We start from the raw sequence: 14,735 nt of genomic DNA on the forward strand, positions 1-14,735 counted from the left end.
ATTGGGTTTTGGCACGAGTACTGGGTTAGCTAACCAGTCGGGGTAAAATGACTCCCGTATAAAGCCGCAGGCAAGGAGGCGGTCAACTTCTTCTTTCAGCGCTTGGTACCTCGCGGGGTCCATTTTGCGACGCTTTTGTCGGACACCTCGCACTTCTGGGTCAATGTTCAAGCGATGACACATGACCTGTGGAGATATCCCGACCATATCTGAATGTTTCCAGGCAAAAATGTCAAGATTTTGTTTTAGAAAAGTCGTCAAGCGTTCTCGCAACTGTATATTTAATCTAGAACCAATCTTTAAAACCTTATTATTGTCTATAGGATCTATAGGTACCTCGATTGTGTCTTCCGCGGCTTGGGCTGTGGCGGTGTGATCAAGGATTCTTGGGTCCAAGTCTGGTTTGTCCACGTGCGGTACCTCCTCGATCCTGAGGATCTCCTGGCGAGGTGGTGGTGCATTCAAAAGGTAAATAACATTAACTGTCCTTTTTTCTGCGAGCTTGACAGCTGCATTGTAACATTCTCGAGAGTCAGATTGGACTCCCCTCACTGATCCTACTCCAGAGGGAGTGGGGAACTTCATTGTTAGATGATAGATCGAGGTTATGATCTTCATCTCCTTCAGAATTGGTCGTCCAATCACGGCGTTATACGCTGAGTATTGGTCGATTACTGCGAAGTCGGCCATCGACTTGGCAGTTATTAGGCGATCCCCAAAGTGATTGGGAGTTTGATCATTCCTTTGATTGTTATGACATCTCCCGAGAAGCCATAGATGCTCGATGTCATAGGCCGCAAATCCTTTTCTTGTAACCCCATTTGCTTGAAGGCTTGGAAGTTCAGTAAATTCACCGAACTTCCATTGTCGACCAATATGCGATGGACGTTGTCTCCACCTATATTGGCGACTATCACGAGTGCGTCAGAATGCGGGTGGTGGACCCATCTCGCATCGCTCTCCATAAAGACAATGTCCTCGCATTCTTTCTTGAAGAGCTTCTCTGGCCGTTCACCAAGATTGTTTACATTGGTTAACGGCCTCTCCTTAGCTTCTCTAGCATACCTTTCTTGTGACTTGCGAGAGTCGCCTGCGATGTGCGGTCCTCCTATTATGGTTAAAATGTTGCGAGGCGTTCTCGAGCCACTCGCGTTCTGACTATCTTCTTTGCCATCCGCTTGGGGATGTCTTTCCTCGTTTCTCTTATACTTGTCGAACTTTCCTCTTCTGATCAGTTCCTCAATCTCGTCCTGCAAGACCCAACACTCAAGGGTAGTGTGACCGATGTCTTTGTGGTACTTACAGAACTTTTTGGGATCTCTTCGGTCGCGATTTCCCCTGATGGGGGGCGGCTTCTTGAAGACGCCGTTCCTTTCCTCAATCGCATAGATATGGTCTCGAGGTACGGCAAGTTCGGTATAATTGACGAAGCGAGGTCCCCCTTTTCTTTTTGGCGAGGACTCCTTTTTTTGGGGGTGACTTAGCCAACTTCGGGCTCCGCGGTCTGCGTGGACTGCGTCTTCTGGGGCTTCGGCCCCTGGAATTCTTTCCTCGCGGACTGCGGGACCGCGACCGCGGTATGGGCGATCGCCGTTTGTTCTTGCCCTTCTCTAACTCCGCCAAGGAATTCTCGATTCTCTTATGAGGTTCGGCCATGGCGAAGAACTCTACCAAGGATTCTGGCCTTCGGGCCTGTAGCTCTTTCCAGAAGTCGGTTCTTGGCAAGATACCTGTTATTAGCATGCAAACAAGCGAAGACTCGGGGGCCTTCTCAACCTTTGTTACTTCGGCGTTAAAACGCTTGAAATAATTTTGCAAAGACTCACCAGGCTCTTGTTTGATATTGGCCAAAGTCGTATAGGGTGGCCTATACGTCATCGTGGCCTGGAAATGTGTGAGGAATAAGTCGACGAAGTTCTCCCACGTCGATATCGATGCCTCTGGTAATTGGGTGAACCAATCATGGGCATTCTCCTCGAGTGTGGCCGCGAGAATGCGACACTTCGCAAGTTGCGGTACCTGGTCCACTTCCATTATAGTGTTAAACTTTTCTAGGTAATCTAACGGGTTAGAAGTACCTTTATATTTGAGGGATTCGGATAAACGAAACCCCTTTGGAAGTTGGGCCTGTCGCACTTCTGCGGTAAAAGGCGAGGTGCCGTGCAGCTTGTATATGGGCTTACGTTGCTGCTCGAGCATCTTCAAGGCTTGCAGAAGCATACTTTGATCGATTCCTCCTGTCGCAGGGGTTGGAGTTGCTACAACAGCGGGGCTCGCAGCCACTGCGGCAAGGTTCGAGGGGATATTAATCCCAGTGGTCGCGATCGGCGCGATAGGCGGGTTGTTAACTGTATTGACACCCTGATCGCCCGTATGGGGATCATGGAGCGTCTCCGTGTTATGCGGGCCGTGGGAGCGCGCCCTAAAGACTGCGTTGAGATGATCACGCAGATCACCTCGGTGTACACGATAGTGTCCTCCTTGCTGTGTCTGCACAGAGCCAGACCTCGTATACCTGCTCGGAGTGCGGCCATGCGAGGATGAAGAGGCCGACTCTGCGTCGTTATCTCGAGGTGGACGACTGCGAGGGTTGCGGCGCTCAGGATCCTCGTCGATTTGCGCGCTCTGGTTAGGCAACCTTGCAGATTGGTCTCTTGACGTCGGGTGATTCAAGTCCAAGATTTCAGGATCAGTTCTTCGTTCCCTGCGTGCACGGTTAGTTTGACGTCTGGAAACTGTTACCTGAGGGTTTTCGTTGCGAATGGCAGGGACCCGAGGAGGGCGTCGAGCTCGGCTCTGTCCATCTACCTCGGCTTGTAGTGCTCGCAGCTGATCCTGGATTGCAGCGTATTGATCAGTCGTGAGCTGGACCACTCCTTCGGACACGACCGCCGGGGTGACAGGGGGAAAGTGCATGGTTGCTGGTGGTGTGGACGTGCCTCCGACTTGTGGACCAGTTGTTTCTGGAAATAGGTTGAGAGGTCTGATGTTGCTCCTCCCTACCCCGCCGTTGATGACGTCTACAGGTGGCACTCCGGTTCCAGGCAATGGTACGCTCATCATTCCAATGTTGATGGATCCGTTGTTAGCTCCATTAGCGTGATTTCCAGCCATGATGAGTGGTGTTCTTTGACGTGAATAAAATCTTACAGTCGATTCCCACAGACGGCGCCAAATGTTGTCGAGCAAATTTCGTAACACCAAAAAGTATGATTTAATCGATAAGAAAGGGAATTATTTGAGAAATGACAAGTGCGAGTATTCAACCTAAAATGGCGAGTACTCGGATGGGAATGCGAGAACAAACAACAAGGCTGGAAAAAGTAAATAAGACGATGAATTATAGTGGTTCAGTCAGATTTTGTTCTGCTTAGTCCACTGTAGCAAGGGATTCATAGGTCCATTTTCATGGTGGATCACCCCTTTATATACAAAGTAGGTGTCCAATCGGTTACATGAGGATCACATTTATTGTTAATCCATTATTTACACATTGAATTGCAATGACTAAACTCAAACAACGTTAACATTAATAAATGTATGACAGTTACTAATTTCATCAACGTATGCGTCTTCCGCATCTGCGAGTTGACCGTTCATGTTCCGTCTGTTGAGCTCGCAGGGTCGCCAATACGTTTGGAACGTCTGCGTCCTTAGGTAATCGCCCTTTGTAGACATCGCATGTTGGAGCTAGTAAAGTCTGGACATGCGAACTTATATTGGTCTGTTAGGGCTATTGGGTCGCTGGGACCAAAACCGCATCATAGGGAATCGGTCTCTATACTTGTCGTGGAGATATAGAGGGGACACTCGCACATGTTCTGACATATGCGAATTGGATCTACCCTGCATGATGAGAATTATGGTTATGCGGTGTGACTTAAGTCGCACCTACAGTATCTCGCTATTTTTATCCTGAGCGAGGTCTAAACTTCGAGAAATCTCTCACGGACATTCAGCCTTCATTGGAAATCTGAATACACGTGTCCTTTAAAGAGGAGTCTGGTCTCGAGTTTCTAGGTGAGAGAAATCTCACTATAACAACAATCACATTCCACTGTGTTGGCAATATACTGTAATTGTGAATAAATATATGTTCTGGACTTAACTGATTTTGTGTATATATTAAATATATATATTAAATCATAAGCATGTAAAATACATGTTAACATAATCACTTCAAATCTCTTAAATTGATAACTAATCAGATTGTAATGGGTTTTATTTAGGGCACAAAACCCAACACATGACTATACACTAACGAAGGTAAGAAACTGACAAGACTATACTGTATTAACCAAACAGAGTTATGCCCATAGCCATCTCTCTCTCATATTCTAATTAACCAAACAGAGTTATTTCATTTTGTTTTTCATAGGGTTGAGGATTTATGCACTGAAGGCCTTAATATGGATTTGCCAAATAGCTTTCTCGACGAGCTTCGTTCAAGTAAAAGTTATTTTCATCAGTTTGATTTGCTTTACTTTATTAAAGATATGTTTTTGAAATACATATGATATGTATCAATGTGGTAGAAGTGAATCAGTTTTAGAGTACTGGTTAAAACTAAAAATTCCTTTAAAAATTGTGTTAATTAATTTCCAAATAAATTAGGGTAAATTACCATGTGCACAGTTCAAAACTACTACATCCATGGATTTTATTACTTCAGTTTGAAAATGCTAGTTTTTCTTCTTTTTGTTGCCGTATCCTTGTGCGACTTGTTACTGAAATGCCCTTGAATGGAAAAACAAAAGAAGTTGGTTGTAATTTGTGTAGTTTGTGTCAATCTCTTTAAATAATACAAAATATTTCAAGTGGTTGGTGAGATATATGGGTAATTTTGTTGCTTAGTAATATTAAACATTGGTTCAAGTGAATTTAATCATGCCATCAGATCAACTGAGGAGTTTCAATTTTGTTTTGGGACTAGAAAAAGTTTACTTGAGTGTTTCAAGTGTCATCAATTTTCACTGCTAGTTGTAGAATAGTTTGTTTTATGCTCTATTTTATCTATTCTGAGATCAAATTGAAGCATTGGTTCATCTATTTTATTTGGGACACACTATGTTATCTGAGCTTTCTGTGATCAAGAAAATTCCAAGTAGTTTATGTCTGAATTAATCATGTAGATTACGTACTTTACACTAGTTTGCTTCTTTAACTTTTAGTTTTTGGTCAAATAGATTTGAATAAAATTCAGCCCATGACAGATACCTACTTTACATATTTTTAACTTTTAGTTTTTGGTCAAATATAAATTCATTTTCCTATTATATCCAATAAAGCCAATTCCATTCATAACATGGATCACTTGATTGATTCTTGTGAAGTAAGAGTCACGTTGTGGCTGAAATTGCCACAACATTTGGCGTCCAACTTCGAAACTTGATCGAATTCCATAGCTCGAGGAAGGCAAACAACTTGCTCATAAATATTTGGAAAACAAGAATAGTTGTTCAGGTACATTTTTGGAATAAAATAATGAGTCTTAAACAATTACATGTATTAAATAAGCATAATAATATCTATGTCAATATATTTGACATTTTTGACGTAGTATCAAATATTGTATGCAAATAGATTTTTGAGTGATTTTAGGATGGTTTTCATGGTTTTATTTTCTGTCATGTGAGTATTGGTTAAATACAATATATGATATAATAACATTAGTAATGCATACTTTTCTTGAAATAAGAATATATCTTGCTAGGTTTTCATTATGTAACTTTTCAACTTTTTTTTTTTTTGAAATATAATCCACTTTCTTGCAAAGATTTTTTCTAATTTAATAGAAACTTTAATTTGTGTAACTTGTGTTTGTCTACCGTACGTCCACCATCCACCGCCCTTCTCTTTCTCTGTTCCATCATCCACTACCACAACCCTTTGCTCTCTCTCTCTCTCTCTCTCTCTCTCTCTCTCTCTCTCTCTCTCTCTCTCTCTCTCTCTCTCTCTCTCACATCTGAAATTCTCTTTTGTCTGAACAGAGCACCAAGGCTCTCCCTCATTTTTAGGCTGCTGAGTATAGGCAGTTTGGTTTTTTAACTCAGCTTCATTATGACCTGCGACTGCACTTATAGGTACGGTTTTGAGCTTTAATGTAGCTTTCATCTATTTCTACAATGGTACTCTAACTCTAACTTTAATGTAGCTTTCATCAATTACTTTTTAGTTTTGATATTTTCTTAGTATTTTTTATGTGTCTATAATGAGATACTAGATGGTTTTAGCTTGTTATTACTTTTTTAATGTGTATAAATAGATAAATAAAATTTTTATTTTTGTGTGTAATATTATTAAGTAATATGTATATATTATTATATATATTGATTGTGTATGTAGATTAATTGAATTTTGTATGGTGTAGTAATGACAGAATAAAAAGAATAACTTTTGTATAAAACTCAATTTGTTTAGTGATATAATTCTTTATAAATGTGCATATGAGATAATGTGTATTGTTTAAATTATATGTAAGAGTTTTACTGATTGAGTAAATTTTTAATATTGCTGGTAGAACTCATTTTCTATCGACGAGGTTCTAACAACGACATTGAATTGAAAATATATGGTCGGTGTTGTTAGGCTAAAATTAGTCTAAGTTTCGGGTCGTATTTTCGATTAGTTTTCACTCTTTATTTCTAGTTTTAGGGCTATTTTACGCTTGATTCTTTTGTTTCAGGTCCCCGGGTGTTTAAAGAAAGTATTTACAAGAATTGAGGACAAGTGGTGAAAGAATTGAGAAGAAAAACAAACAAGACATGTTGCTGCCTAATCCCGTCGCGACGGGCGAAAACCTCCGTTGCGACGGGGATTGGCAGAGAGTTTTAGAAAATTCTGTTTAAGCCTTCGTCGCGACGGGCAAATCCTTCGTCGCGACTGTTAGGTTATTTTTAGTATCAATTTTAGTATATTTTTAATTGAGTTTTAATCGTCTTTGGAGCATTTTTACGAATGTTATCTTTTATTTGTGCAGATTTAAAATAGAAGAAAATTAGAAAAATATCAGAGAAAAAGATGGGAAAAAAGATAAAAATATCTCACAAAAATATGATATTTAAAATAGAGAAAACTGTGCAAGAAAATAAAGCTGCAACTTCAAGTCTGACTTCGACTATCTTCGGATTAGATTTTGGAAAAAGTCAAAGCACAAAAGTTCTAGATCTCTCTTTTATCTTTCCGGAACATCTTGAATTGTCTAATTCTGAGCAATATCAAGAGTGTTATGGCCAAAATACTATCAGTCAGCGCAGCAGAAAAAATATCTCGTTTGAGGTTTCCCAAAAAATTTAAATCCGAATGGGAATTTAAACATGTGCGTTTTTTTCCATCTTTTTAGGCCTTCAATACCTATATAAAGGGAAGAAGGGAGTTGATTTCAGCAAGCAATTTCAGAGAGAATACAGATGCAAAGTGGAGAGATCAACTACAATATTGGAGGCGTTCTTCAGAGGGTTTTCAGCATTCTTCTCTTCTCTATTTTGATCTCTTTTCTTAAAGTTAATATGTGTGATTGTGCTCTCGTAAACATGAGTAACTAAATATTTAATTAGGGCTAGATGGAGATTGTTTAACATTATTTTATAGTTTTAATATGATATATTTTCCCCTAATTTTTATGTATTCTATTTTATTTGTGCTTAAGTACTTTTAATAATTGCCTGATCACCAATTAACTGCCTATGATTTTGATGCGAGATCTGAGAAGTGAGTGTCAATTATGCTATAGTGAATTAGAACTGAATTTCGATATAGGACGAGAGTACCTATATGGTTCAGATAGCTTATAGGGTTTCTGTGTTTAATGCTTGTTGTATGTTAAATTTATCACGAGAGTAGAAAGTTTGCATGTAATTGAGATTTATATATTTGAGAAGACTATAAATTACTTTAGTAAACCTGCTATTGCATAGAAATTAACATTAGAAAAATAATCATATTAGACCATAATCAATAGAAACAATTGAAATCGAAGCCCTAGTTTTTATTAACTATCAATTTACTTAAATATTTGCTTCTCACTAGTTTTCTTATTTTTAACTCTTTCTTAATTTTTATTTAACCAAATAGAAGTAAAAGTTTAATTTCAACATACTTAACTACAATCCCTGTGGGATCGACCTCACTCTTGGTGAGTTTACTACTTGTAACGATACATACACTTGCGTGTGCAAAATATCGCAACAAGTTTTTGAAGACATAAAACTTAAAAAAAAAAACTAAAAATAAAAATTTAAGTCACCCCCAAACTAAAGTGACACATTGTCCCCAATGTGACATCAAAGAAAAGGGAAAGGAGACTTACCTGGGTGCCACATCAATAAGCGGTTGACGCCCATAATAAGCGTCATGCAAGACAACTTGAAAATTATTATTGTACTCGCCTTCAAGCTTGGCAAGCGATGAGTTTGAACCAAAGTCAGCACCAACAACATAAGACTTCGGATGATGAGCTTCAGGAGAAGCCTTTTGTAGCTTGTAGAGGATATAATATGGTGTTGATGACATATATGGATCCATTGGTGGTTTATTTTTCAATATCATTGATGAAGTCGAATCAATGATGCCATGTTCTTCCTCATCCTCCAATGTCACAGTATCTACACTTTCATCGAACAACCCTTCTTCTTGCTGCTCACTCTCCACGTGGCTATCCATACCCTCACTTATGATTTCATATTCAATGAGTTCCTCTTCACAAGGATCTTGATCTTTAATTGTAGGCTCATTATCTTCCTTGTATTCAACTAATGACCCTTCTTCATTGTAGCAATAACTCTCATAACTTTCATTATTGGAGTTATTACATTCTAAATCATGACCCATTGAATTATCACATAAGAATCTCACCATGTCTGTTAAGCGATTAATCTCTCCTGAAAGTGATTGTAGAAGTGATAGTAGTTGCTCCTCTTTTTTAGTTTGTTGGGATGAATTTGGGCAATAAGGTGGGTATTGGTGACTCCAATCCTGAAGTGATGGATCCCAATGCCAATCGTAATCAAAATCTGCCATATTATTCAACATATTTATTACATCATAGCCTCTCATTAATAGAGGCGCTCCAGTTGCCTCTGCTCCATAATCAACCCAACTTCTTGTTTCATCGTTAAGTCCATTATAAAAGAGCCATGTAAAACACCCACTTGAGAAGGTGGGATAACATCTCTCTCCACATTCTTTAAATTTCCTCCAAGAAGAATAGAATGGCTCATTGTGTTGTTGGGCAAAATCCTCAAGGTATAGCATCTGGATTTACCTTGCAAGTCAAGCTCATCAGTAAAACATTAGTGAAATTAAACGGGAATTTTGATTTTATATACTTAAAAAATTAAAAAAATTTATTATTAAACCAAAAACCTAAACCCTAAAAAAACTATACCTTTTTTTTCAAAACCCCAAAAATACCCCCTCACAATTCTCTCTCTCTGCATCATCTCTCTCTCTATCTCACATCCCAACCGCCCACCCTCACCACCATCCTTCGACCTCTGACCCTCACCGCCGACCACCCGCACCAACACCCCGACCCAGCCCCACTCTCTCGGACCGCCCAAAAGTCGCACCCCGAAAGCCCACTTCCTCTCTCTGAAATAGCAGAAAAAAAAGAATTGGTCCGATGGTCGGACCATGGGTCCGATTGGTCGGACCATTACCTGGGAGCAATTTTTTTTTCTGCGATTTCAGAGAGAGGAAGAGAGAGTGGGCTTTCGGGGTGCGACTTTTGGGCAGTCCGAGAGAGTGGGGCTGGGTCGGGATGTTGGTGCGGGTGGTCGGCGGTGAGGGTCGGAGGATGGAGGTCGGAGGTGGTGGTGAGGGTGGGCGGTTGGGATGTGAGAAAGAGAGAGAGAGAGAGAGAGAGAGAGAGAGAGAGAGAGAGAGAGAGAGAGAGAGAGAGAGAGAGAGAGAGAGAGAGAGAGAGAGAGAGATGATGTAGAGAGAGAGAATTGTGAGGGGGGTATTTTTGGGGTTTTGAAAAAAAAGGCATAGTTTTTTTAGGGTTTAAGTTTTTTGTTTAATAATAATTTTTTTTAATTTTTTAAGTATATAAAATCAAATTTCCCAATTAAATCTGGTGACGGGATTTTTGGACAGTTTCGTAATTTTACGAATTTTAAAGATGAGACTTGGTTTAAATAGAGGGAGTTCGTGAAAATTAGGGTTCATTCAGATTTGGAGCCCTAGAAACAAAGGAGGAGGCTACAAGAGCGGCTTGTGGCGATCTGGATCAATTGCTTCAACTAGTTCTTTCTCTTCTCTTTAATATTTCTATGCTATTTTCTTTTTTAATTTTAATTATGGATTTGATTATGGATGTTATGAACTAAATGTTTGGTTTTATGCCCTAAATAAAACTTATTTCAATATATTAGATTTACTTATTAATATAGATCAGAAATAACATTTAATGTTGCATGGTTCACATGATTTATTTCATGATTATATGTACATAATGTATAAATTCATCTGAAACCCTTTTCACATACTTGATCTTGTTTATTGTGCTGTCAACACATTGGAAAGTAAACATGACTATGTGAATAAAGTTTCCTAGATTTATCAGACACAGGGTTTTACTGATATGATAATCTACAACAAGAGTTTACTTGCATTTGGAGAAATGCTATATTCTTTCCAGAGCATTGGTTAAAGTAAAGCTCAGGTTTGATGCATGGAGTATGCATCGGAAGGGACCGATATTGAACTTTTACTTAGATTTATTAAACTTACCGTAATATCTATTCAAGTCAATATCGCCTAGTTGATCCTAGATCAAATGATCTTAATCCTGATATGATTAGGCTCAATCTTGAAAGGCTATTCGTGTTCTTTGATTTGTTAGTTAAGCCTACTTTTAGGTCAAGGTGATACGTACATTTTGGGAACACGGTATTGCAATTGAGTGGGAGCGCTAGCATAAACATGGAATCTATAGCTTCTATCTGGCGAATAGTAAGCAAAGGATGATCTCCTTCGAGCTTGACCAAACCAACATAAATGGTGGAGTGCTCATTTCACATAAGCTGAAATATCATTTATATGGGGTCAAGTGTTTTAAGGATAAAATACATAGTAGGGTGTTACGGTAATCTGATCCCTTTACAGTGTAGATCATTCATATAGAGGATCATTGATCAAATTAGGATTATAACAATGGATAACTAATGATGTGTCTATATGGTGGAACATATAGAGAATTCTATATAACTGAGAGTGCAATTCTAAGTTCTATGCGTGGATTCAACGAAGAATTAATAAGTTAGTGAATTTTAGTAATAAATTCTTGATCTACTTATTGGAAGCTCGGTTATGTAGACCCATAGTCCCCGCACTAGTTGAGATAATATTGCTTGTAAGACTCATATAATTGGTTTTGATTAATCAATTATAATTCTCAAATTAGACTATGTCTATTTGTGAATTTTTCACTAAGTAAGGGCGAAATTGTAAAGAAAGAGTTTATAGGGGCATATTTGTTAATTATGATACTTTGTATGGTTCAATTAATAAATATGATAAATGACAATATTATTTAATAATTATTTATAGTTATTAAATAGTTAGAATTGGCATTTAAATGGTTGAATTAGAAAATTGGCGTTTTTGAGAAAATCAGATGCAGAAAAGATAAAACTACAAAATTGCAAAAAGTGAGGCCCAAATCCACTATGTAGGGCCGGCCACTTTTGTAGGGTTTTTTCCTCTGATATTTTCATTATTTTAATGCCAAATAATTCAAACCTAACCCTAGTGGAATGCTATAAATAGATAGTGAAGGCTTCAGGAAAATCACACTTTTTTGACCCTTTCTGAATTAGAAAAACCTGAGCCTTCTCTCTCCCTATCTTTGGCCGAACCCACTCTCTCTCTCTCTTCCTCTTGAATTTCGAAATCCTTAGTGTATGAGTAGTGCCCACACACAGCAAGTGATACCTCAATCATAGTGAGGAAGATCGTGAAGAAAGACTTTCAGCAAGAAGGAGTTTCAGCATCAAAGATTCAGAGAAAGAGATCCAGGTTCAGATATTGATAATGCTCTGCTACAGAAAGGAATCAAGGGCTAGATATCTGAACGGAAGGAGTCATTTAATTCTGCTGCACCCAATGTAAGGTTTCCTAAACTTTATATGTGTTTATTTCATCGTTTTAGAAAATTCATATTTAGGGTGTTAATCAACATACTTGTGAGTAGATCTAAGATCCTGGTAAAATAATTTCCAACACTAAACTCCTATTTAGGGAGATGATGATTGTTGATTGACTTTATCTTTTGTTAATGATAATTGCTATTCCTCTTTTCTTAATTGTGAATTTATCCATATTTGTGTTTATTTACATGTTAAGATTGATCAGCTTTTACATGCTTTATGATCCCAATTCAAAAACTGAAAAGTGAGAATTGGGAATGCTAAAATTAGATAAACTAGGTTTTGATGTGAAACGAAGGTATTTACATAGCCTTTGTGACAATTAGATTATTGCGTAATGTTGATTATATGTTAGTCTAATTCAGAGATGATTAGATAACATGTAATTTAGTGCCTAAAAGATCTGAAAAGAGTTAGGTTAATTTTATAATCTGTCATTCACATTGAGAAAGAGAGTAGTAATTAGCATTAACAATTGGGTAATTAAATCAACATGATTCTTGTCCCTAATTTCTCATCTTGATTAATCTTCACTTGTTTCTTTAAGTTTCTTGAATTTCTATTCTATTAAAATCTTGAAAACTATCGATTTGCCAAATAGAATCATAAGTCTAGTTTAGTGGCGTTCAATCCGATTCCCTGTGGTTCGACCTCACCTGCGTGAGTTTACTACTTGATTACGTGCACTTGCGTACTATTTACAATTTTCGTAACAAGTTTTTGGCGCCGTTGCTGGGGAATTGTATAAAGATTGATATTCATAAAATTATACTAAATTCTACTTTGGTTTATTTTTCTTGCTAATTGCTAATATATTTCTTGCAATATTGTCTCTATCTATTTCAAGAATTTTAGGTGTATGCGCCGTCAAGGACAAGGAGTCATATAACCCGTTGATCCTGAAATCGAGAAGACTTGTAGGAGGAATAGAAGGAACAAGAGGCAAGAAAGAGTTTCAGCAACTGCTGAAACACTAGAAATCATGGCTGCTAATGCTAATGCCGCGAATAATGGAGGCAACAACGGTAATAATGGAGGTGCCATTAAAGATCAAGCTAATGGCCGCAACTTGAGAAATTATATTCTCCCAACTCTTACGGGGATTCAGTCATGCATCAGACGACCAACAATGGATGCTAATAACTTTGAAATAAAACCTCCCATACTTCAAATGGTGTAGTCTTCAGTCCAGTTTGGTGGACTCCCTTCTGAAGACCCTAATTTGCATTTATCAAACTTCATGGAGTTATGTCAGACTTTCAAAGTCAATGGAGTTAGTGATGATGCCATCCGTTTGAGACTGTTTCCATTCTCGCTGAGAGAACGAGCCAAGAGTTGGTTGATCTCCTTGCCACCAAATTCTATAGCCACATGGAATGATTTGGCAACAATATTTCTGTGTAAGTTCTTTCCTCCAGCAAAGTCTGCTAAGCTGCGAGGAGAAATTAACAATTTTTGTTAGCTAGAGAATGAATCTCTCCATGAGTCTTGGGAGAGGTTCAAAGATATCATCAGAAAGTGCCCTCATCATGGTATTGAGAAGTGAATGCTGGTTCACAATTTTTACAACGGGCTGGTGGGTAACACTAGAACACTTATAGATGCTGTAGCTGGTGGAGCATTTATGAGGAAAAGTGCGAATGAGGCTTTTGATTTGTTGGAGGAGATGGCCCTGAATAATCACCAGTGGCCAACTAAAAGAATCCAAACAAGGAAGGTGGCTGGTATGCTTGAGGTGGATGCCATTACCAAGTTGACAGCCTAGGTAGAGGCCCTAACAAAACTGGTGGCTGTTCAAGCAAAACAAGCCCAAGTGGTCTGTGAGCTATGTGGAGGTCTTCATCATTATTCAGAGTGCCAGGAAGATGTGAATAATTTGCCACTGGATGAAGCAAAAGCCATTAGAAATTACTTTCAAAACAACAACTTTGGGCACAAGCAACAGGGGTTCTAGCAGCAGAGAAATCAGTCCCAACAAAACAAACAACAGCCACAACAACAAAATCCTAGTGGAGGCTCCAATATCCAAGTTGATTTATGGCTCCAATTCATGATGGAGACTAGAGCCTCTATTAAAACTCTAGAAACTCAGATGGAACAATTGGCTACTCAAGTGGCAGAACAAGCTCAAGGAAATTCACCTAGCACTAGTGAGGCAAAAGGAAAAGAGCAATGTAAAGCAATTTCCTTGAGGAGTGGAACGAGTTATGAGAGACCTAGTGTGTGACAGTCTTTAGTCCCGTGATCCGTAAGGGGAAATACCGGGTAAGCTGTACAATCCCACACCGCCTGGGAAGGTCAAGTGGGATGATTCTGAGACTGTGTAGGTATGGGACTACACAGTTGACGAGAGCTTAAATGGATTGATTGGTACTACCTATATCAACAAGGTGCATCTTGTTTTTCGGTAGCCCATCACGAAAGAACTCCACAGTTAAGCGTGCTTGACCTGGGGCAATTTCAGGATGGGTGACATCCTGGGAAGTTTTCCCAAGAAGCGTGCGAGTGAGGACAAAGCACGCTGGAAACACTCGTGTTGGTCTGTAGGGTCAGTCATCAGTCCATAAAGCAGCCAGAGTTGCG

At 38.9% G+C, this 14,735-nt stretch overlaps 1 non-coding gene across 1 annotated transcript; it reads right to left on the minus strand.

Annotated features, from left to right (window-relative positions):
• Positions 1 to 13,581: 13,581 nt before the first annotated feature.
• On the minus strand, positions 13,582 to 13,688 carry LOC115715412 (small nucleolar RNA R71). Its single transcript, XR_004011283.2, has one exon. It is a non-coding gene; the product is annotated as a small nucleolar RNA R71 (small nucleolar RNA).
• Between the last annotated feature and the right edge of the window lie 1,047 nt (positions 13,689 to 14,735).

Source organism: Cannabis sativa, chromosome 4 (assembly GCF_029168945.1).
Source record: "Cannabis sativa cultivar Pink pepper isolate KNU-18-1 chromosome 4, ASM2916894v1, whole genome shotgun sequence".
NCBI lineage: Eukaryota > Viridiplantae > Streptophyta > Magnoliopsida > Rosales > Cannabaceae > Cannabis > Cannabis sativa.